Source organism: Rhagoletis pomonella, unplaced genomic scaffold (genome assembly GCF_013731165.1).
Source record: "Rhagoletis pomonella isolate Grant_MI unplaced genomic scaffold, Rhpom_1.0 Rhpom_scaffold_00007, whole genome shotgun sequence".
NCBI classification, from domain to species: Eukaryota; Metazoa; Arthropoda; class Insecta; order Diptera; family Tephritidae; genus Rhagoletis; species Rhagoletis pomonella.
In genome coordinates, this window is record NW_023458561.1 from 70,184,427 (window position 1) to 70,207,885 (window position 23,459).

At 37.1% G+C, this 23,459-nt stretch overlaps 1 protein-coding gene across 3 annotated transcripts in view; it reads right to left on the reverse strand.

Annotated features, from left to right (window-relative positions):
- Nucleotides 1-16,057, reverse strand: part of LOC118743470 (myocyte-specific enhancer factor 2) — a 148,482-nt gene extending 132,425 nt beyond the window's left edge. For all 3 annotated transcript variants that reach the window (XM_036476167.1, XM_036476166.1, XM_036476165.1), the window contains exon 1: nucleotides 15,767-16,057. The gene's annotated coding sequence lies outside the window, so the exon portion shown is untranslated. The remainder of the gene's footprint in view (nucleotides 1-15,766) is intronic.
- Nucleotides 16,058-23,459: the final 7,402 nt, after the last annotated feature.

The following is a 23,459-nucleotide window of genomic DNA, read 5'->3' on the forward strand; positions in this document are numbered from 1 at the left end:
AAAAAAATCATAAATTTTCCGATAGTCAGAAGTAAGGGGATACTTATTTCTGCAATGGCCTAGAATCCACATCAAATATTAAGAGCGAAATGACTCAGCCATCTCGTTAAAAGTTTTTTCGACATTTCATGGCTACGTTGGAGATTGTCGACTGTTTTTGAGAGCTTTTATGGCCTCCTAGCCATCTGTGACAATATAATATATAAAGATGAAAAGGTGACAAGTCCATTGTTTTGAAATTGTTCAGGAGAGACGAAAAATAGATGTAGTTTCGCATTATCTGTCTTTCTGCATCAAAACGTAAATTAAAAAAATAAAGTGGACTTGGCACCTTTTCACCTTTAGGTAGCGATATATGTGTACATATGCCATCCCCGTTCGTCGCATCACACCTAACCAGTGTTGCGGTCGCGCCGATTGCCATCAGCTCAGTCTGAAAGACACCACAATGCACAGTGGCCAATTTTTCAGGAATACGAAAACTTAAATAAATCCCCAGATACTTAGAATACACACCACCACTAAGGTTTGAAATTTTTCTACCACATTTGGCAGGTAAACAAAAAAAAAACAAAACAGAAGTAACCCCCATCGGTCAAAGAAAATTAGTACTGCTGGTCTATAATAAACCCGTATCCGGATTCAATAACGGCATCTTTACAACTACGCTTTTCCAATGAAAAAAAACTCCAGCTTGTTTGCTGTCTAGATTGCACCCATTGTACTCGATTAAAGCTCTACCCAGAATTGCAGCGGTCGACGGTTAACCGCTGTCAAAATTAAAACTCACAAAAGCATGTGGAATGGTCCATAATTGCGACGGCAGCGTTTTTACCGCCGACGTTTTTCGGTTGATTTAAATTTATTTATATTTTCACCGCTCAGCGGGGACGGCACAATATTGATTGATTGAGGATTGTAGTAATTTTTATTATTTTCACAAGCTTGCCAAGGTTTTCATCCATTTTTTCTTCAAGAAAATCTACTTACGTTTACTTCCAAAATTGAGCGTACGGCTCTTTTTTCTTAATATTCGCAATGTTTTACACGCTAAAATTTTTTTGTTTATTTTGTATTCAAGACGCTAAAATTTACCATTGATTTTGTAGATTTTTTTTGTGTGGAGGGTGTGGTAAAAAATTGGCTACGAAAAATACAAAAAGTTGTTAAGCGCTCGCACGCGGTGTTTTATTTAAAAATCGCACAACTACCGTGCTTCAAAATATGCGCACCAATAGCATCTCAGACGGAGATTCTTTGCTTGCGTGTCCCTTATAAAAGAGCATAAAAACCTTCGAGGGCAGAAAATCAGTGGAATATTAAGCTCTATTCGCGATAGGTACAAAACAAGAGTTAGGAGCACCTTAGGCCTCACATTTTTTTTATAGAAGTCTTAGAGACTTTTTCATATTTTTCAAAATTTGCCATACCACTTACTTATTTACTTATGTATATCTTAAAACAGCTATGACTGAGAGTTGTTCAATAAATGAAATCCAAAATTTCCAAAATTGTTGCGATAAAATTGTGGAGTGTCTGCATACTTTGGTATGTATATATATATATATATATATGTATATACATTACACACTTATGTATAAGCAAGACAAGGTAATGCCTAGAAAATTCAATTGCGTCAGATGCGGATAAATAAACGAATCCCAAAAAAAAAATAAATTGTATAAACATAAAAACGTATCTGTACGTACACATATATGTACATATGAATATGTATGTACATTTGTATATAATTATGTATGTCTGCATGGATGTACCTACGTACGTATGTATGTTTGCATATTTGTAGAGAAAAATATTGTACACGCACGGAAATCGAAATTCACTCGGAAAACATAAAACAAAAGCGAAGAAAAACACTCCTACAAAACGTGTGTGTGTATGTTCATACATATATGTATGTATGTATATTTAAACGTACATAACGTAGATAATAGCACAAAGAGAATTAAAACAAACAAACGCCTGCAAAATGCCTGCCGCCGTTCGATCGCGAGGAGGGCAATTATTAGAGGATAGGGGATCCGAACATCCATCTGTAGCAACGGGTGGTGGTTGAAAAATTTAATTTTAAATTCAAAATCAAATTCAAAAATAGTTTCTAGTGGTGTATTTTTAAAATAAAAATTTAAAGCATTGCTTTTCTTAAAAGTCCAAAATTATCCTTTTATTTATAAATCCGACGCGCCGCGCCATGTCGTTGAGTGCGCCGCCAGCAACAAATGTTTATCGAAAATCATTTCAAAATAGATGCAAACAACATTTTTATGTTTCGCAGTCGCATGCGAAAAACGTGCGCTAGGAAAATCAGAGACAAACTTGAAAATTGAAGGGGAGGAAAGGATGGAGAATATATAAAAAAAACAGAATGACTCTTTTGCTTAGAGTTGGAATAAAATTGCATTTCATGGGAAACCCATGAAGCGAAGTGAAACTTACACAATGCATAGAGAAACAAATAAAATAAACTAATAAATTAAAATAAGAAACAAAATAAAATATTTAATAAAATTAAATATTAAATAAAATTAAATATTAAATAAAATAAATTAAAATTAGAAATAAAATAAAGGTAAATCTAATGTTTACCCAAGTTTTCAACAAATATGTAGCAAAATTTTTTCAAAAGCCATACTTTTGAATTAATTATTTACTTCGCTTTAATCATCAACGCATTTTTCTTTAACACAATTAATCTTTGAATGCCTAATTCCTAAAAAATTCTAAATTTTAGTTACTTTTTTATTTTTGGTCGCAAATATGTATATATGTATGTACACACATACATACATATGGAAGTATGTTTGTATATAAATAGGCATCATTACTTGATCAGCAACAACACAAAACTTACGAAACATTTCATTATGCAGGAAAAACAAAAAAAGCAAAAAAAGTAAAAATATGTGGCAATGTGAAGTAATGCAACAACGCAACATGATGGCGCAGACACGTCAGCGCAGAAATCAAAATGGCCGCCAGCCGTGCTCATACGCCACACGCGCGCCATGAAGCAGTCGGACAGGCCATTAGTGTCCGTCCTCCTCAAGCCCGCGGCCACCTCTACAATTCTCCGCAACCGACACATTAAAATATGTACATATGTATATAAATATGTATCTATAAAAGCTCATGTACTGGTAATGTGTATTTATATCTGTGTTGTAGCGTAAAGCGACGTGTTGGCCAGCCACCACACACACTCGTGAACACCTTTTGGACCGACCAACAATTCGCGCCAACAACGACGCGTCGCAGCTCCATTGCGATCACTCAGCCAGCGATTGCCCCTTGGGAGTGTAAACGATCCTCGTTTTACGAAATGTTCACTTTTACATATAGTTACAAGCATACATACATACATACATATGTGCATACGATTACGTGTGTTGGTCTGCATTTTGCTTTTAGTGTTTATGCCACACAGATTAACTCCTGGGGTGCGCTCCCACAGCCGATATGCGCCTGCGCATAACACTAATACACTAACAAATTCCGAGCGTTGGGCAATCGAGCTATATTTAGAATTGCCGATCGGAGGAAACTACGCACACATATGTAGATAGGTATTCGGCGGTGTGTTGGTAAAATGCTTGCCGATCAATGTGGCCAACAGCTGAGGTAACACAAACTGAGCATCACCACCACCACCACAATGCCAGCAATGAGGGGAATGAATCTTTGCATGTGTAGATAGATATAAATCGTCTGAGAACCTGTGGCTGTACTTCGAGCATCTCGGCTGGTTTCCACCTTGCGTGTGTGCCCAGTTTTTTTTGGTTCTTATTGTTCCAATTTGTGTGCTACACACACAGAAAGCATCATTTATTTGTTCAGCATCCCTTTAATGTTCTCTACATTTTCTTGCTTTCCCTCTCAAGACATTCTGTATTTTTGGTGCACACATACACGCACACGCACATGCATACATATTGTATAAGTGCACATTCGCTTAATGTGTGTGCGGCGATACATCGGTGGCCATTGTAGGTACTAATACAGTTTTGCGCTTTCGATTTGACTTGCTTCTGTGTTGGTGATGATTGAATTACATTTTTCCATCGAAACGAAAACAAACAAAAGCAGTGAAATTTGTGGCTGTCTTCGATCGATTTTGAAGCGGAAATTTTTACCGAAATCCCTGTATCGCATAAATAATCGACTATCCCAGACAAAAGTGAATAGGAAGCAGCAAAAGACTGAGTCGTCGTATCACAACGGCTTCGGTTCGCTGTCGTCAACAATCGTGTGGAGACTTTCCGCTAACGGTCTCAGTCAGGGTATAAAGTCTGATTCTTTGCAGTAAGCTTTCTTGAAATGCGTAAAGAATGCGCCAGTACGTGATTTGGTTATAGTTACAAGTTTTGGCCAAAAATTATCGAAGAAATATAATTCGCTTACTCTTTTCTGACTGTAGACACGGCCACCAGAACTAGGCAGCACTGAAGATGAACCTTCCAACACACTCTTGAGGAAATGTCACCAAGTAAAGAGGTGATATTTCATACATGTGGTCGTCTTGTGTAAGGACCCCTTAAAACTGAACAAGTCACATGTGTTTTACAAAACTTGGTTAATAAATCGTTTATATTCCTATATAAATTTCGAATAATTGCAATTATTCGTGAATTGATCGCTAATAAAATATAAACACACAGCTGTACATATGTATACATATACAAGTAATTTTTATAATAACCTTTTTATTATTTAGTACAATTGTATTTTTCTTTTTGCAGGCTGTAACTAAATTATTGGAAATTCACAAGGAAAACCACGCTAAAAACAGCCAATGTCTATATTGAGCAAAGTGGTGGAAATTTGTCTGATTTAATTTTTCCGCTTTCATTTCTTAATTTCCATAAAATGTATTTAAAATAGAAAAATATTAAATAAAACAAATGATTATTACAAGAGTTAAGCGTGTTTAACATTGGTAGGTCTTATTTGGCCCACCCTGTACATATGTATGTACATTAGAGGGCTGCATGAATCCATTCTATACGGCAAATGAATCATTCATATTGAAATTAAATGAATGTGATTGGGTTTGAATTTTATTGAATTTAAATGAATCGCTTTGCTGATATGATTGTCGACATTACAATATTCAAACGATGTGAAAACAAATTGAGTGAATATGATGGAATTTTTTTTATTTTTATAAATCTAAATACCTACATTTCCTTGTATTTATTGAACTTTTCTTATACATATTTTGTACTTGTATGCGCCATAAAAGAGAGTCATTAGATAAGAATCGAATTGGTTTCAACATATAGTATATTTATATTTCTATATTTGAATGCAGAAACATTATTTTATTTACATTGTCTGGGTTAAGAGCAATAGTACAACGTTTTTCGGTTATTAAATTTCTTGCATCTGAATAGGCTCTTTCAGAAGCCGCGCTACTTGCGGGTATACAGAAAATTTTGCAGCTCGTTTTGTATAAAATTGGAAAAAAAAATTTGTTCAGATACCACCATTTAAGGCAGTCGAAGTCAGCAGTGAACGTAACATTTAGGTTTGAATAACTTTGAATCTCCTGATCCACAGTATGGGCATTTATAATATAGCATTTATGTCTTACAATATTTGACGTGCACCCCGTAAATTTGTAAATGCTGTAGCATCTTTTACATGCTACAATATCGGGCAACTCTTCGCCAGAGTTATTTTTAACATTGGAAAATATCTCCCAAACTTTGCTACGACCTCTTTTTTGACTCAGAGTATATTCTCCACTGTGGAGCTTCTTCTTGATGCCGGCACTTTGCAATAATGCGCTTGCGGAGTCCTGTTATTATAAACATATACCATTATCATTATTAAATGGACCGAAATGTAGATTCACTATACATACATACGTACATCATTTTAAGCTAAACGTACTTACATTTTCCTCTACACTTTCCATTCTTTTTTTCGTTTTCGATGCTAAACACAAAATATCACATAAATTGTAATAAATTTGAGTCTGAATAAATTTATGGTTTTTCATTCATTCATTTATATAATTCTATATGAAGTTAGAAAACTTGAAACGCAATGAATATTCATAAAATACAACATTCAAAACGCTGGGTGTTTTGAACTTGAAATAGAATACACAATTCTACTGTACTCTCTTTGACTTGAAATTAGAATCAACTCATGCAGAGGTCTAATGTACATGTGCCCATTTTTTGTAAACTCAAAAGTTTACATTTACCAATACGCCAACAAGCTGAAAATGAAGTCATCGGCTGTGTCCAGCGCCAAATACTGGAGGGCCCGTGGCGAGAGCTGTGTTACTATTGGCAGCTGTTGCCATAGAAATTTTTCGTTGTTTTAAGGCCTAATTTAAATGAACGCGTGTTTCTCAACGAATATCGAAATTCTGCAGTTACTCAACGAAATTTTGCAACAATTCAAATGGAAACTCAACGTTTGTTGTGGCGGGATGGTGGCGGGATTGAGCGTAGCGGGCTTTGGTCGGCTGTTGAAGGTAAGCGTCCGCTGGCGCCAGCAGATATTTGTGATTTCACGTTAGCCAACTTTTCTAAACTGTGGAATTTTACTAAAACGATTTCGATTGAAGCTAACATTTTTTTTTTTTATTGGAAACATACAATTTATACTGATCTCTTATGAACGTAGATGATAAACCAATTATTAAAGAAAGGTACTATTTTCATTACCCTCCATTTTCCGTCGACAAGGCACCGCTTTGGAGGGGCTTTATGTAGGGGCTTTAACTAAAGGACAGATCAAGTTTTTCTGGCGTTACTCAGCTATACGCTGAAAGCTGCCAGGATAAACCGTTATAAAAAAAAAAAAATATGGATAGCACCAGCCCTAATACCAACAGGTACAAATACAAATTTCCACGACTTTTCTGGCACAAAATGCGGATGTGATGTGTGATTCCTTATGCGCTTAATTGCTTTTCGCTACTTCACCCTTTGGCGGCTGACGATGTCGCCGAAAAGTTAAATAAACAACCAAACAACAACACAAAATAGCAATAATAAACACATCGAAACAACAAATAATGGAATGAGAAATGAAATGAAATGCCACTTTAGACGGCGGGACGTTCATTGCGCTTTTGGCAGGGAGCCAAAAATTCACAAAAAATAAAAATAAAAATTTCACAAGTACACACATATAGTGCATTTTTATACACATGCAGACATATGTACATTAGAGTAGTGTGAAAATCCGATTTTTTTTTTGAATTTTTGTTGGTAATAACCACGGCCGAAAAATTTAAACTTTAGCTTGGAATTGCTTATTTTGCTTGTTCAGCGTCTCCAAGCTTAATTTTAATGATCATGCTTATTTTGCTTATTTCAATGTACATAAAGCTAAGTATGGGCCTTTTAAGAAAACGATCCAAAAAGAAGTTGCTATTATTTCGTGTGTATGTGTGTGTGAAAGTAGTGTCCAAGGAGTTTTGACATCTGATATTTTACAGCCTGCTGTCTCACTGGAACGGGCCTATATTAGTTGCGTTCCCTAACTCGCAAGAAGTCGCAAGAATTTACAGGAATTTACCAGAAAGCGTTCCCGTACCCGGTACCCTGGATTCTTTTGCTTTTTGACAGTTTTACAGGTTTTAATCCAGAAAAGTTGGGGAACGTACCTATTTTTGTTGAAATCAAGGATACCTTGTACTCTTCAAAAACAAACTTTAGCAAACCAGAGTAGAAAGCGTAGCAAATTTCTCAAGAAATTTCATTGGATCATAAAATATATATATATATTTTTTAAGTCGTTTTTTGTTTTGCTAAAAATTGCTTGTCTACAGAAATGGTTCCCATACAAATTATGCAGGACTAATATTTTCGAAGATAATTGCAATTTAAGTTAAAAAAAAAAATTCAGTTTTATATATGAATGTAATACTTATAGGCAAAAAATAATTACAAAATTACTAAATATATAAGAAATTCAGTTCCTCACAAAAATTAAATTTTTTTTTTAATTGGTTATTAGTAATAACTGCAGACCTAAAAAAAATTTATTTTGCTGTTAAAATTTGTTTTGGTAAAGAATTAAATTTGCGATCGAAGTATGTTGAGAAACAATTTTTTAGCGCACTTTGAACTTTGATTGACTTGGACGATGCTTTCGCAAAGATTCTTTTCGAGCATATGACCAATAAAAATTCTTTATAAGGGGATTTTCGGCCAACCCTAATGTACACGTTAGCCCAGCCGCTCTGCCAGTCAATCAGTGAAACCGCCAACCCGACAATCTGCCGATCAGGCTGCCAATCGAGCAATACCAATGACAGCCGCTTCAGGAGTCATTAACGGTTGGACAACATCAACGGCATAACAACAACAAGAAACGATTCGAAATGTTTAAGAAAAGTTGGCGTAAAGAATACCAAAGCGCCATAGAATTTTCGAATTCATTCGTCACTGACAAAATCTGTTTGTGCTTTCCATTGGGTTCTGTGTTTCCTTACGCGCCTTATTTTCCTCAATTTTTACCTTGCTGCCGCTACTGCTGCTGCTCTGCTCGTCTATTTTATTGCGGTCATAATTGTGCACTCATACATAAACAATTTTAATGGCTGCTGGTAATTACATATCTACATATAACAAACATGGAGATGGCGGTGCCTGCAAATGTTGTTGTTGCTGTATGCTTGTTGTTGACGATCTCCCAACGCCCAACGAAGAATTAATGAGGTGCGCTGCTGAAGGGGGGAGGGCAGAGAAGCAGAGAGAAGGGTTTAGTTGGGAGATGTGCCAACATATGCGTGGCAGGTAAAATCAATTACCGTTTCATGGCTAGGAGATGAAGCCAAAATTTAGGAGAGGAAGTATGCAGGAAAAAGTTCCCAGGGAATGTGGAATGATGAATAGGAAAAATATACCGTTTTGAGGCATTGCATTTGCACACCCCCATCTGGAATGTCCGTTATTAAAATTTAAGATTATTTTGATAAATAACTTGGAAAAGGCACATTGCAAGTTAGATTTTCAAAGTTACCTATCCATAAATTTTATTTATACTTCCACTCAGCTTAGAAGATATGTATATGTACATTAGACTGCATTACTCCCCATAAAAAAAAAAATCGGTACTATTTTTCCATTGGAATTTTAAAATCTATTATATTTTAAGACGTCCACCAAAATATTTCGGAAAAATACTAAGATTAAAGTGAGCTGGACCGATTTGAAAATACCTCCAAAAATCGAGTTTTTTATGAATAAAAATAGTTTCTTAAAGATTTTTTTTTGAAAAAATCCCCTCAAATGACAAAACGGTTTAAGCTTAAAATACTTGCATAAAAATATTAAAAAAAAAAATAAAAAAAAATTTGAACGGAATCGTAATGATGAGATTTTTGATGCTGTTTTTTTAACTTTTTTCAAAGATTGGTATAGGAAAAACTTGAATAACTGAACCTAAACTCTTCCGATTTAGACTTAAGAGGTGTCATTGGAAAGGTATTTTCTCAGCCTTTTTATTTCTTTGCTAATAAACTCATTCAAAGGATGGAAGAGAAAGGTAGGATGAATGAACGTCGTTCAAAGTTGAATTAAGATGTGTTGGTATTCGAAAAAACAAGATGGGACACGAATGACGTTTTTTTTTGGCCAGGAGTAAAAACAATGTGAAAATACCTTTCTACTGAGATCCAATAAGTCTAAATCAGAACATCTTTGACCCAGTTATTCGAGTTTTTCGTAAACCAATCTTTGAAAAAAGTAAAAAAAAAACAGCATCAAAAATCTCATTATTACGATTCCGTTGAAAAGATTTTCAAACTTTTTTCAAAAAGTTCTTTAAGAAACTATTTTTATTCATAAGAAACTTAATTTTTGGAGGTTTTTTCAAATCGGTCCAGCTCGCTTAAATCTTAATATTTTTCCGAAATATTTTGGTGGACGCCTTAAAATATAATAAATTCTGTAATCCCGGTGGAAAACCGCAACTTTTTTTGGTGATGCAGTCTAATGTACATTCATATGTATGTACATATGTATATTAGGGTGGTCCTTAAAATTAAATGAACAATTTTTTTCAATCTCACCGCCTCAATCGGTAATACCTCGGTCAAAGATATCACATATAAATTTTGGTCCTGATTGGAGTCGGTGAAGGCGTGTCGCACAGGGTAATTTGAACTTTGACCCCTTTGCGACACGCCTATACCGATTCCGTTCGGGATCAAAATTATATATATGATATCTTCGACTATAGAAGTATCGAAGTTCAAGTAGTAGCTGAGCCTTCATACAAGAATTCGAACTTTACTTCCTGTGTGACCCGCCTTAATTGTCTCCGATCGGGACCAAAATTTATATATGATATCTTCGACTTAAGGACCACCCTAATGTGCATACATACAAATCACGATTCCCAGTTCATAGCAGTAAAACACATTAACAGAAGAACTTCCAGAATAGGTTCTAAGACTCGAGAAGTCCTGAAGTGGAGAAAGGCAGTTAACTTCGCCTATCATCCAGCTAAACGCCGCCTCCAACATATGTATCCACAGCTACTTTGTAAAGTCCAATGCAGCGAGACGGAGATGCATTGCATTGGAGTTTTTTCCCCCTTTTTTTTGTCTGAAAACGAAATCCAATACCCCTTCCAACGCCTGGCTATCTATCGGCCATTGACAGCAATGCCTGCTGCGTCAGTGCGAAGCGTATCCCATATCCATGCTTTTGTTGTTGTTCTCTTCTCGTTTTTTTTTCTCTGTGGATGTTTTGAGTGCATTTGGATTTATGCCTAAATTTAGAAACGTTCCATGCTGCTGTTTGGGACGCATAAGTGCACACGTATGTATGTACATGCATCCAATTTTCAAAGCCTGCGCTGCATACGCAAACACACACACACACACACACACACACACACACGTACTCATAGGTAATATAGGCAATAGGCAACTGCTTTCGGCTCCCCAACTCACAGTGGCCTGCATAGCTGTTTGTTGCATTGCTGTCGTCAGTGTGCTTGGGGCACGTGCGCGCATTTTACCGTTGTGCAACTGACGTGCTTATTGACGAACAACTCTCGTTGCGTCGATTGAGAAGAGGGGGAGGAAATGGAATACACACACACATACATACATACATACATACACACATATGTGTGCGTGTATGCAGAGAGGATTATGCAAGCTTTGGACATATTGAATGATTTTAAGTGAAGAGCTTCTTGATTTGCAGATTGTTATAGGGGATCTCCAATGTGGCTGTATGTTATATGCATATGTATGTATTGCCATAAATATCTATGCAAGAAATGCGTGAACGCTTGTGCGTTTGAGTGGGAAGCTTTTGAAACCATTCTTGCTCGTTAGTACGTTATTGTCCCGCACGAATTTTCGTATAGTTTAGCGTAATATCAGACTTAATTTTATACATAAATTTTTTACCACTCGAAAAGCGTTTTTTAGCCCAAAAAGTGAAATCGGGGATTTATTCATTTGGATAATAATAAGCATTTATTTCTTTTAAGCTCACTCGATTCTTTTCTCTGCAACATTTTACAACTTTTGCGCAGCTACAAACCAAGGCAATTAATTTACTTGCAACAGTTTTAATATTCTGTGGATTCTTCATTTCAATTTTAATTAAATTTGCATTTTAGTAATTACGACAAATCGCTGGAAGCTTCCTAAGTGACCCTATTGGTTTGCCTACCTCTTGCTGCTGGTCCATCAGCTCGTTTCAATTGAAAGTATTCGCCTTCGTCACCGGCTGCTTACGTCAGTTTGCGCATTGGCCACTCACAGATTTTGCAAAGCTCTTCGGTTAATTTTGTAACTAAATATTTTATGAAAACAAAAATTTTATTAAAACAAATTACTAGCAAACGCGAGGGCGAGGGCGGGGAGTGTTGGGGTTGTGTGTGCTTGCAGCTTTAAAGCGCAGTGAATTTCAGTTTTCTATTAAAGCCCTTACCTCTGCCATGTGGCTCCACAGGCGTATTTATGAACACACAGTTCAGTGCCGCTTGCTCGCTTTGGGGGAGTACCTAATACCTTCCCATTAGATGGAAGCTAAGTTCAATGCCGTTATTGGAGCTGATGCTGCTTCTGGGTAATTATTTTGTGCGCAACGTTTCACTGCCTGAGCATCGCAGTCAACCTACGGCCTCATTAACCTACGCGTATTTTATCAAATTACACGAATTTTGGAGGTAAAATTTCGTTTGGCCAGTAATACCCGAAGGTATTGAAATATTTCGCTTTGTTTATTTTTTCATAAGAATAGCCTCATGGCCAAAAGGATTCGTTTATTTTTGTTTGTAGAACTGAGGGGAGCACTAAAGAGGCATTTTGTAAACGAAATATTGAAAAATTTAATAAAACTAAAATGCCAGCGGGAAATTACTCAAATGAAGATCAAGCTTTAGAGCTGCTTGTGCTATGATTGACAAATGGAGATCCAAACTTCCGTTTTGATAGCGTAGACAGTTTTTGCATCATCGCATGAGCAACATCGGCAGCTGGTTTTATTTTCCCTTATTTCTCTGGGCATTCCTGTGTAAAGCAATTTCGATTGAGCGATTTGTATACCCTTTCACTCATTTCCAGCGGAGTTCCTATGACCTTATAGAGTCCGCTGCGAACTCGGGCGAATTCAAACATCGATGTAAGAGATGAGCCAATCTGTAGTTTTATTTGAAAATACTATAAGGATATCAACCAACTATTTAGGGAACGAAGCGGTGGCATCATCTGAACTGCCCAAAAAATAATAGCGACCTGAAAATATTGGCCAGTCTATATTCTGAATCAGAACTTGCTTTGATGTGATCAGGAGAGGGATTTTAGTAATGGTCTGTTACTTAGACACAGCTGCGCATTCAATTTCGAAATGCCGTTGCAGCTTTAACAACACTTCATTTGGGATCGACTGGGTGCAAAGTTGAAAAATAAGCAAATAATAAATAAAATAAAATAACAACAAAGTGAGGAAGAAATCACGCGCGTGTGTGTTGGCGACAGCATGCCACATCCATCTGCCACATTGCACCGCCCTGCTTTCTTACTCAGACACCCACTCGCTCCTTGCCGTACTGCATTCGCGAATGCATTCGAAAGCAAAAACAGTGATGGCAACGGGCAGCGAACGGCGAGAAGCGGCCAGAGCCAGAGCGACATACATATGTATGCAAGTCAAATGCACATTTTTGTTGTTCTTGTGCTAGAATGTACATAAATGTTGTTGCAATTGTTATTGGCGCGTCGACTGTTGATTTAACGCAGTTTGGCAGCACCTGTCACTCGAGTGTCGCCGATTTCGGTATTTATGCTTAATTGCAGCGAAAGAGCGATGCAGACAGCAGCCAGCAGCCAGCAGCCAATGGCCCATGGTGGTGAAGGCGGTGCCGGGTGGGGTGTACGCAACCAGGGGTTGGCATGTTGTACATGGATGTTCGGGTTTGCTGTTGTTTAGTGGCTCACCGACACTTGGCTGCCGATGCATGTAAGGCGCTGCACAAAACGCACACACACGCACCCATCGCAAAGTCGTCGCTTGAATCTCGTGCCTGGCAGGCAGCTCGAGGCAGTTGCCAATTGGCAAAGCTACAACAGAACACATTTTTCATGCATCGAACCCTCTCCGCGTGCGTTGTTGTTTGTTGTCGATGCGATGACTTGTTGAAATGCGAACCAGTGCCGGCAACCAATCGAGGTTACCCAAAATGCACAGTCGCTGTGAACTGATTTTTAGGCAGATGAAATTTTATTAATTTGCAAAAAGTAGTGCGCGGAAGTCGCACGGCTTCAGCGGAGAGGAAAGCTTGTCATAGCAAAGCAATTTTTTTTTTTTTACCTCTCTCTATTCCATTCATATAAATAACAAAATTCATATGTATGTTTGAGCATGCAAAAATCTGTCAGATGACTCGATTTTGAACTAATTGAAGAAATTGAATTTAGTTAGGTTCTATTATAGTAAAGAATGGCCTCACAAGCTAAGGTTTCTTAGCGTTTTAGATTTTCATATTGACTATTGTCGCCCAAATTAAGCCTTAATAATGAAAATGATTAGCATATTATCCTATGACATTCTCAATCGACTTCGAACTCAATTTCTAAGCTCAAAATTCAGGTTGGTGTCGGTTTTTAATACTTTGATTTAATATATATATAGCATTTTCACTTTAAATTCAACCATTTTCATATTAAGAGGAACCTTTTTCAAATTAAATGAAACACTTTTTCAGATGAAGCGAAACCATTTTCAAATTAAATTAAACCTTTTTCAGATTCAATGAAACTTTATGCAAATTAAATTAAACTTTTTTTAAATTTAATGAAACATTCTTAAAAGGAAGTTTCATTTAATTTGAATAAAGTTTCATTGCATCTAAAAAGGGTTTCATTTAATTTGAAAAGGGTTTGGCTTTATCTGAAAATGGTTACATTTAATTAGAAAAAAGTTTCATTCAAACTGAAAATGCTATAAATACAGAGGCTTACAATAAATCCTCTCATGGATACAGACACTTCTTGATTCAAACGACTTGGCCCACTGTAAATCAGGCAACTGCAACTGTTGCACATTTATTTACTTGCAATGGCTGCGTCTCCAAATGGTGAATATAGTATATTCAACCAGCCACAAACAACTAACCGAGCAGAGGAGAGGAAATAGGCAGCCGTTAATTAAAAGAACACAAAGTGTGCGTTAAGGGTTAAGTATATTTGTGGCTTCGGATTATTTATTTTAGAAGATGCCTATACTATTCGGCTGTTGAAAAAATCTAAGAATTAATTGCGAATGGTTGTGTAAGTAGTTGAGCGGCAGTGTTCCCGTTTTAGCCCTTTGGTGGCTAGATTTAGCTACCACATACTCTCTTTGGCCACATAAATTTAAAATTGCCCCTAGCCCTTTTTTTAGCCCTTTGGAGAATTTATTCATACTTGTCATGAAAAAGTTGTATATGCTTAATTTGATCTATTTTTTTTTTCCCTCGACCTCATTTGTAAAGAAATAAATATTGTGCCAGCATGCTGATAAGTTATATGCTTCGAGCCTGATGGTACAATCACTTGATCGAGCCAGCAAGCTGGTGTCGTATATTTCCCCTTTTATACGAAAAGGTTTTTGGTTGGATAAAATATTAGCTTTTTTCCAGAGTTCATTGTTTTTCTATACCAACCATTACATATTGAAAATGTTTGCGTGTATACTTATATATATGTAAATGTAAGTAAACAATTTTAGGTCAAAAAATCGGCCGCAATTGATTAAAATTAAATAAAAATGGGGTTGTGTTTCATAAAGACAACACCGGACAAACAAAAGTTGGACGACTCATTAAAAATAAAGAGAGCTTTTCTGGGAGGTTTTAATACATCCTCCAAATAGAACGACCCTTTCGCCCTAAAATTATCATGTGAACCGGCCTTTGCATAACTCACTTAATGCCGTTAAACTAACAACTTCAACACCACAGAAGCTCTACAGTTGTGGCATTATGGTTTTACATTATGGTTTATATGCATACATATGTATGTATCTGAGTAAAAAAAAAAAACAATAATTTGAAATATTCATGGGTATTTAATTTTTAGACCAACCAATATTTGATCATTGAGAAGTAATGGCAGAAAGGGATATTTTTAGTGCTTAGGCCATTAGATGGGCAGTGAGAGCATTTACTGCACGCATTTATACAAAATGTATAGAAACCTCAAACAAAATCTGCCCGGGGACAAGTCGCTGCTCATCACCGGCTAAGAAGCTTTCCACTGAAATTAGCTTACCTTTCCTTTTCCGCATAAATGTTGCAATTAGCAAAACCCCGGAATTTAATGCCACCCCAAAGCCACAGGGAATCGGCTCTGATCCTTAAGTTTCCACGTTTTAAAGAAAAGACCTTTCTTTACTCCATTTAATTTAATTTATCTTATTCAAATTTATGGCAGCAATTATGCTTTACGGCGAACTAGTGAATGACTAAAACGGTTGATTAATAACAACAATTCTGTTTATGGCAATCAGTGGACTCGACGACGACGACGCGCCTTCCACATGAGGTTCCTTTGTTGCAAGTAAAAACTGAAAATAAAAAGGAGGAAAATATTAAGTATTTAAAAGAGGAAAACGCACATAATAAATTAAGTTAGGTTAGATTGCAATGGAGACTTTATATTGAACTTATGTATTTGCTTATATGAGTATAGAGCTTTTGCAAGTGAAAGCTCGTCGATGGGTTGTTCCAGTTCCGATTGCACAAAAAGCAAGAAATTTTCCCTAGTAAGAAACACTTTTATTTAAATTTTATAAACTTTCAACTCGCGAAAACTAATAAACCTTTGTATTTGTCCCGATGTATAAATGTGCGTACCTATACTTATACTAAGTGCATATAGCCACGATTCACTATGTACATAAATCTCCAGCATGAAGTTGCTACAGATGCATTTGGCGCACCTATGTGTTCGTGAAGCTGTCTGAATGTCTAGGGATTCGGAGAACTTCACTGCCTAGCACGTTTTGTTGGGAACGTTTTGCCTCATTGCCACTTTTCTTCTTTGCTCTGCACATCTCGCAACGTACATACATATGCACACACAATCGCTGCCAAAGAGCACCCACACCATCAACCGACAACAAAAACACATCCAACACAGTCCAACTACCAACCTCGTACTACATACATATGTATGTATATATAATGTAGTAGCTCATATTTTTTTCCTTCAACTTTATTGCTACCCTATGTACACGTATGTATGTATGTACTGACACTTTGGTAGGTGGCAAATTACATGCTTCACGCACACACTGACACCAGCTGACTGGCAGAGTGACAGGCCCCAAACGGCCACTACTGAGCTACTTCAGGCACAAGGTGTCGCTGTTGCAGGCCAGGAGCAGCCGTGGGAGGGGGCAGGCGATAATGCAGCCCGGAGTTGCTATGGTTTTAGAATCCAGTAGCAACCTCCCACACGGAACAGACAGACAAAACTGGCCGTATGTTGTAGGTGCGCAATTAGTACGTATGTGTGTACATTACGGTGGTCCAAAAACGAATATGGGGGGAGGGCGGGGAGAAGTAATGTCGGAATTTAAATGCTCTCGCCCCTAGGATTGTTCTATATGGAAAAATTATTTACTCCTATTTTTTTTGTTTTGAAATCACAAAATATTTAGAGGTCGCTGTAAGCGCTCAAGGTTTGCTATGTAAAAAAAGAACTTTTCGTAGAAATGGTACAGTATTCTTGAAAGTCAATATTTTTCGATCAGAAAAATAGCCATTTCTCCTCAGGAGACTCCCATCAATAATATTCAGTTATTTATTTAACCATTTTTTTATAGTAACTATATGTCATAGGTCCGCCAAAATCCCTAGAAAATGCAATGGGAGACCCATTCATGAAAAATCGCTAGTATTAAAAAATGAGAACCGGAGTTTTCCGATCGAAAAATATTGTTTTTTCCCCATATTAAATACATGAAAAGCTTTGACCGCTTTGAGCGTCCTCTAAATATTTTTTCCGACTTTACTTTTTAGACCACCCTAGTGTACATACATATGCACACATATACGGACATACATACATATCGTCGACGTTTTTGCAAAACCGCCTTACTTGCGGCACTCAAATTTTATAGGAGAGCGAAAAAACGGTTTATTCTTTGAAGGCATTGGCTTGAGAGGCGGTATCTGCTCTAGCTAATATTTTACAAATCTGTTGTTTTAATAACGATTTAACGATTTTTATGCATAAATCTCAATGCCTGGAGTTCAGGATTACCAAATCTCATTTTTGCCACAACGGCGATTTAGGCGGTTTTGAAAAAACATCGACGATATGTATGTATGTTCACACATGAATGCGAACGTGTCACTCATTCCGCTCATTACAATCCGCTTTTCAGTTCAAAAGTGAAGGTTTTCAACAGAAAATGGAATATTTTTGTTGTTTTTTGTTTCGAATTTTTTCACTTCTCCACAGACACCTTCATACACGAACATGTGTAGGTGTGTGAGTGTGTGAGTGAGTTTGTGCGTCCGTGCTAAAGGCAGCACCAATGGGCGACGCAGTAAGAACAAAAAACAACGCGAACTACTACATTCATACATCGATGATTATGGCCGACAGTTGTCATCGATAAATTTCACTTAATTTCTTGTCATTTTCTATGGGTCATATAGACTAAGTCTCCTTCGCAAAGATTTTGTTTTCGTTTTCTTGGTTCATTCAGTTTCTGTTTTCTGCTCCACAACAAATTTTGGTTGTCACAAGACGCCTACGTGTAGTCTGCCATTCAAAGGTGTGTGTGTGTGTGTGTGCGTGTACTTATGGTGGCATGCATGTGATTTTCTTTCAAAATTTACGATATGTTTTCTTAGGGCCAGTTTTTTACTGCGTTCATATTTAACATCTGATCATTTGAGTGGCTAACTAGAGTTTAAACCAGCTATCGCGAGCGTTTAAACTACAGTCAGATTTGACCGCGCACTAAAGAAGTGGCCCTTACCAGCATCTGAAGTATATATGTATGTATGTAGGACCCCAAGTGTGTGGCATAGGAGTAGGGTGGCCAGATATTATAGTGACATAATCAGTACAGTTGGGATCAAAAATCAGTACAAAGCCATAAAAATCAGCTCATTTTTAAGCGTTTTTTTATTATTATTAACAATATAACAACCAAATAACAGTCCATTAATTAACAAAAAATACCGAATAGACTTTGAAATACATATAATATGATCAATATAAAAATTCATTACTTTAAAACAAATCAAAGGTATTACGTATGTATGTACAGCTGTGCTCACGAAAATAGTAGTAAAATGTATTGACAGGTTTTGAAATTTTTTTCTTTCCTTACTTAATTTAATTTTTTTTATAAAAATATAATTAATTCTATAACAAAAGACAAGTGAGTTGAAGTCTCAAACTTTCTAGAATATTTATAAAAATTGAGAAAATTAAAAAAAAATTTGTAGCCTATTCAGTTTCAGTAGAAGACGAGCTCGAGTCCGAATCTGTTTGTATATTTTAAGCTACAAATTTAAGACATATTTAGGTGGTGTGCTTATTAAATACAACATTTACATTCAAAGCTACATATATCATATCCAAGAGTCGGTAGTTTGCACCTTTTCCAAATTCTTAGAACTTACATTGCACCGTAGCAGTAGTTGTCTTAAGTTTGAGATACTGACAGCCGATTTCTCAGTGGATGTTTAATTATAATCAAAACATTATCTCTTATTGTCATCTTCTCAGTGTACTTAATATATGATAAACTCACCACCACTGTTTAGGCGCGCCTGCTAACACCAGGCGCCTAAATACATGCTATGTACTGCTGCATGTGCAAAAATTTCCTTTATGCAATTTAGGAAATTTTTGCACATGCACTTCTCAACTGCCATGTAATTGAACTTTCGTAAGTTCTAATTAGATGGCACTTCAAAGTATGCTCGGCCTAGTCTGATGCATCCTCTGGACACTGCGTTCGGAGCATTTTGCGGACTCTGCATGGTTGTAAGCCAACGAACTTTACCATTGGCCACAGTGCCTACCCACCATTTTTGAACCAATAAATATTTTGTTTTTATATAAATACATACATGCAAACATACTGGTCTCCCCTCTCACTGAGTTATTCAACCACCTTTCATAAGATTTATTAATGGCGAAACCAGCTTTTCCTGTAAATCCTGTAAAACCTGCAAATAGTGAAGTTGGGTTGGGTTGAATCCAAACAGTTTGTTATTTTGCGAAATCCTAGGAAACGAAACAATTGCAAGCTGACACCTTTTTAATAATGGTTTCAATCTGCTCACACGTATGAGTTGCCAAAAACCATTGTTTTGAACATGTAAACCTCAAGCAAATGTCAATTACACCAATTTACAAAAGTATTTATTAAATGTAAAAATCAGTACAAAATCAGTACAAACTCAAAAAATCAGTAGATTTTGCGTACTGATTTCGGGCTCTTAAAAATCAGTACAATAGAAAAAAATCAACACATGTACTGATTAAAGCTGCGCATCTGGCCACCCTACATAGGGGTAAGTCACAAAAGAGACAATCATGGGTTATAGGTTTTGAGTTTCCCCTAAGCTGCTGAAGTTCTTAAAGCAGTGGGCCACCAGAAATTCGAGTCGCTTCCTCATTTCCCGGAATACCACTGTGTGTACGCATGTGTAGAGTTATCCATTATCGATCCACGCGCCTTCATATACGCTTCACTTCCCACAGCGAAATCAAGTATGTATGTATAAAGCTAGGTCGATCATGATTACCAGCATGGACGCCATGTCACTTGCACATATGGACACATTACTACCCGAAATACTCAGCAGCAATCTTGAAGTGTATAGGTCTCTCACAAAGACATTAAATATCAGGATCTCGTTATCGCTTAGAGCGATATTAAGTTCCCAGTCGCTTCTGTCGGGAAAGTCAAAGTCTAAGTCAACCTCCGCGATCTTTATTCGCCCCCGATTCATTCCAAAATGGAAGCATAGTCAGCAGAACTCGGCTCGTGTGGTGCCATAGACCCATCAGTTACTCAGAAGTGGTAAAGAAACTGGTCTCATAACACCGCATCTCGTCGAATGCACCTGCAATGCGACGTCGCCCGGTTTACCGGCCTCGGGCTCACCGAATCAGATGACAATACTGCCTAGGATGGTTGTACTCTGCTGATACAACAACAACAACAATAACATTGAGAAAGAAGTTGGCACTACCGCATTTTTGAATCGGAATTACTTAAAATAAACGAACCACATTTTATGTTTCTACGCTTAACGGAGTGTTTGGAAATTTCCGATTAACTGCAGCCAACAAGTAGCCTTGGCAACTCATTAGAATTGCCAAATATATTTTGAGGTCATTGTATACCCCCCAGCTCGTGAGATGTTGGTCTCGACAGGTGCTGCCAGTTGATCAACAGCGAAAAATAAATTATAATCATTTTTGGTCTGCTGGTTTTGATGGTTTTTAACATACATATATAATCGAATTCTACAATGTACACCTTTCAGACTCAGGATAGGCGGAAAATTCGATTGGAGTAAATACATTCAGCCTTATTTGTAAACAACAGAAAACATACTTATACCCTGTATGGGGTAGGCATTTACCCCCTCTCTTCGGCACTTTACGTTGTAGCATTTTCTTGGTGTGCTGCCAAAATCTCAAATTGACTACATACATTGTGTGTAAGACAAAACAATTAAGAGCAGCGAGTGACTCAAACGCCGACAGCCGACAGCCAACGCCGCTGAGTAAGTGGTCCGTCATTCAGTTGGCTGCTGGGCAACGTTGCGTAAAACTTTCGGTGCATTCTTTAACGCCTGAAGCACATACTCGTCACACGTACATATGTATCTACTGACTGAATCATAGAGTGAATGGTAGGTAGGATAGCTTGTGGATCATCGAAGGTGGCAAACTCGGGAGCATAGCGACATCGCTTTGGATAATTGACAACACACACCAAAGTCGCACAAACAAAGTTAACAGCAACAACATTTTTTTTTTTTTTTTAGAATTTATTGGTAAAAATGAATTCAATGCGCCGCCGAAGGTTGTCAGCGGAAATAGGAAATTTATGAAATTTTAATGTGACTAATTCAACAGCAGCTACAATTTTAAGAACCGAATAAATTTCCTTTCACCATTTTTTGGCCACTCACACCCACACCCACACCCACACCTACACCTACATACTTAGGTGTCACGGATTAAAAGTCTGCATTTAATATTTAACTCTAAACGAGGAAAATGTTGCTAAATTAAAACATGCAGATCCATCCACTAATCCACTAATTCCCTGCACTTAAATATGAAGGCGCACTTAGTTATATAGGCCCATAAGTATGTATGTGAGTAGCTATGTATGCTAACATCAAAATCGCTCCTTTTTGTTAATGAGACAGCAGCCGCTACTTTTTTTTTGATTGACGATATGGATGAGTGATTGATTGATCGTCTGATTGATGGTCTGTAAAAGTTGTCGGTTTTCCAGGCGCATTTGATGTGTTTAGATTGTTGTGTCGAGGTTGTCATATTTTTTAGGTGTTTTATGGTCAGAGGCAATCGAAAGTGATACGACTTAGGAGAAAAGGCAATGAATTTGATGCTGCGCTCAATACTTCTTAAAAAAAGTTAACAGCATATACTTAAAAACATTCCGGCTCAGCACTAGGGTACCGACATAGCACATCCAGTTCTGCGTGTTCGACTGCGACTGAAGTCTAGAAAGTGTTATAATTAGTAAACAAATCTTAATTTATTGGGCTAAAATAGTATTTGTTTTTTTTTCAGATGACAATAATGAATAAATCTCTCTTCGAACCAATTTCCAAAGAAAAACGCGCACTGTTTTCCATTAAGGGTCCATTGCAGTTTAGTGAATAGATATTTATGTAAATGCGGAATAGCTCGATTCCGCCTGAAAATATACGGTCTTTATTGACAGCCATTAATAAATTTATGACGAATCTGAGCCGCACTTTGCTCGACTCCAGAATTTGTAAAACTGACTGAGAAAAACACATCAGCGAGATGAATACCTAGCTGTTTATGGACTTCAAGTCTATTTATGAAGGAACAAATCTGAACTAGACTTATGATTCGAAGAGATCGTATTTCCAAAATTTAATTATGAAAAAATTTTCAACATGAAAAGGCGGGAAATGTTTATGCCATATCAAAGTGTCTGAAGCATTTGGTGTTACGGTAGTTCGATTGTCTACCCTGATATGAAAATTATAAGAGTGAAACCTTCTAAACTGCACACATCTTTTAGAGAATGTCGTTCAGCTCGGCAAAATTCTTTCGCCATTGACTGAGAGCAAGCGCATTAGCTCTGATCTAAGCTATCTTCTTGTTGATTGGCACTATGACTGCCTACACTAAGCGGACGTTTCGCTTCTGTGCCAACTGACACGAATTAGAAATGCCAAGTGAGGCCAAGTCCTTCTCCCCGTTTTTTCATTGCAGAGGAGGCCTTCCTCTTTCTCTTTAAGTGTTCTTTTTTTTTTGTTCGACGAGAGAGGACTTTACTTGGAGATCGCTTTCTTTTTCTTTTCATTGGAAGTGGTTCTTACATGGCGGGTCTTCTAAGCTATACACTTTTTTAAATTTTGGTTGAATGAGATTTCCTCCGTGGAATAAGAAGTGATGGAGCCACTAGCAAATGGGCAGCCAATTGGGTTTTTTTTCACTTCCGCAACCACTTACATTCACAGTACTCCCAACGAAGGAATATCTCCAAAAATAGGCAACTATAAAAGCAATAGCACAATGCATCCGGAAATTCCATTGCATATTTGTTGTGTATGTAGAATTGTAATGGCCATACGACTTCAGTCACGAATGGATATCTAAACCGAAAAAAACTCAGCAGCTCAAGTTGCTCCAGCCGTCAAAACAAAGCGAATTTGAGCGAATGTAAACAGAGAAAATGAAAATG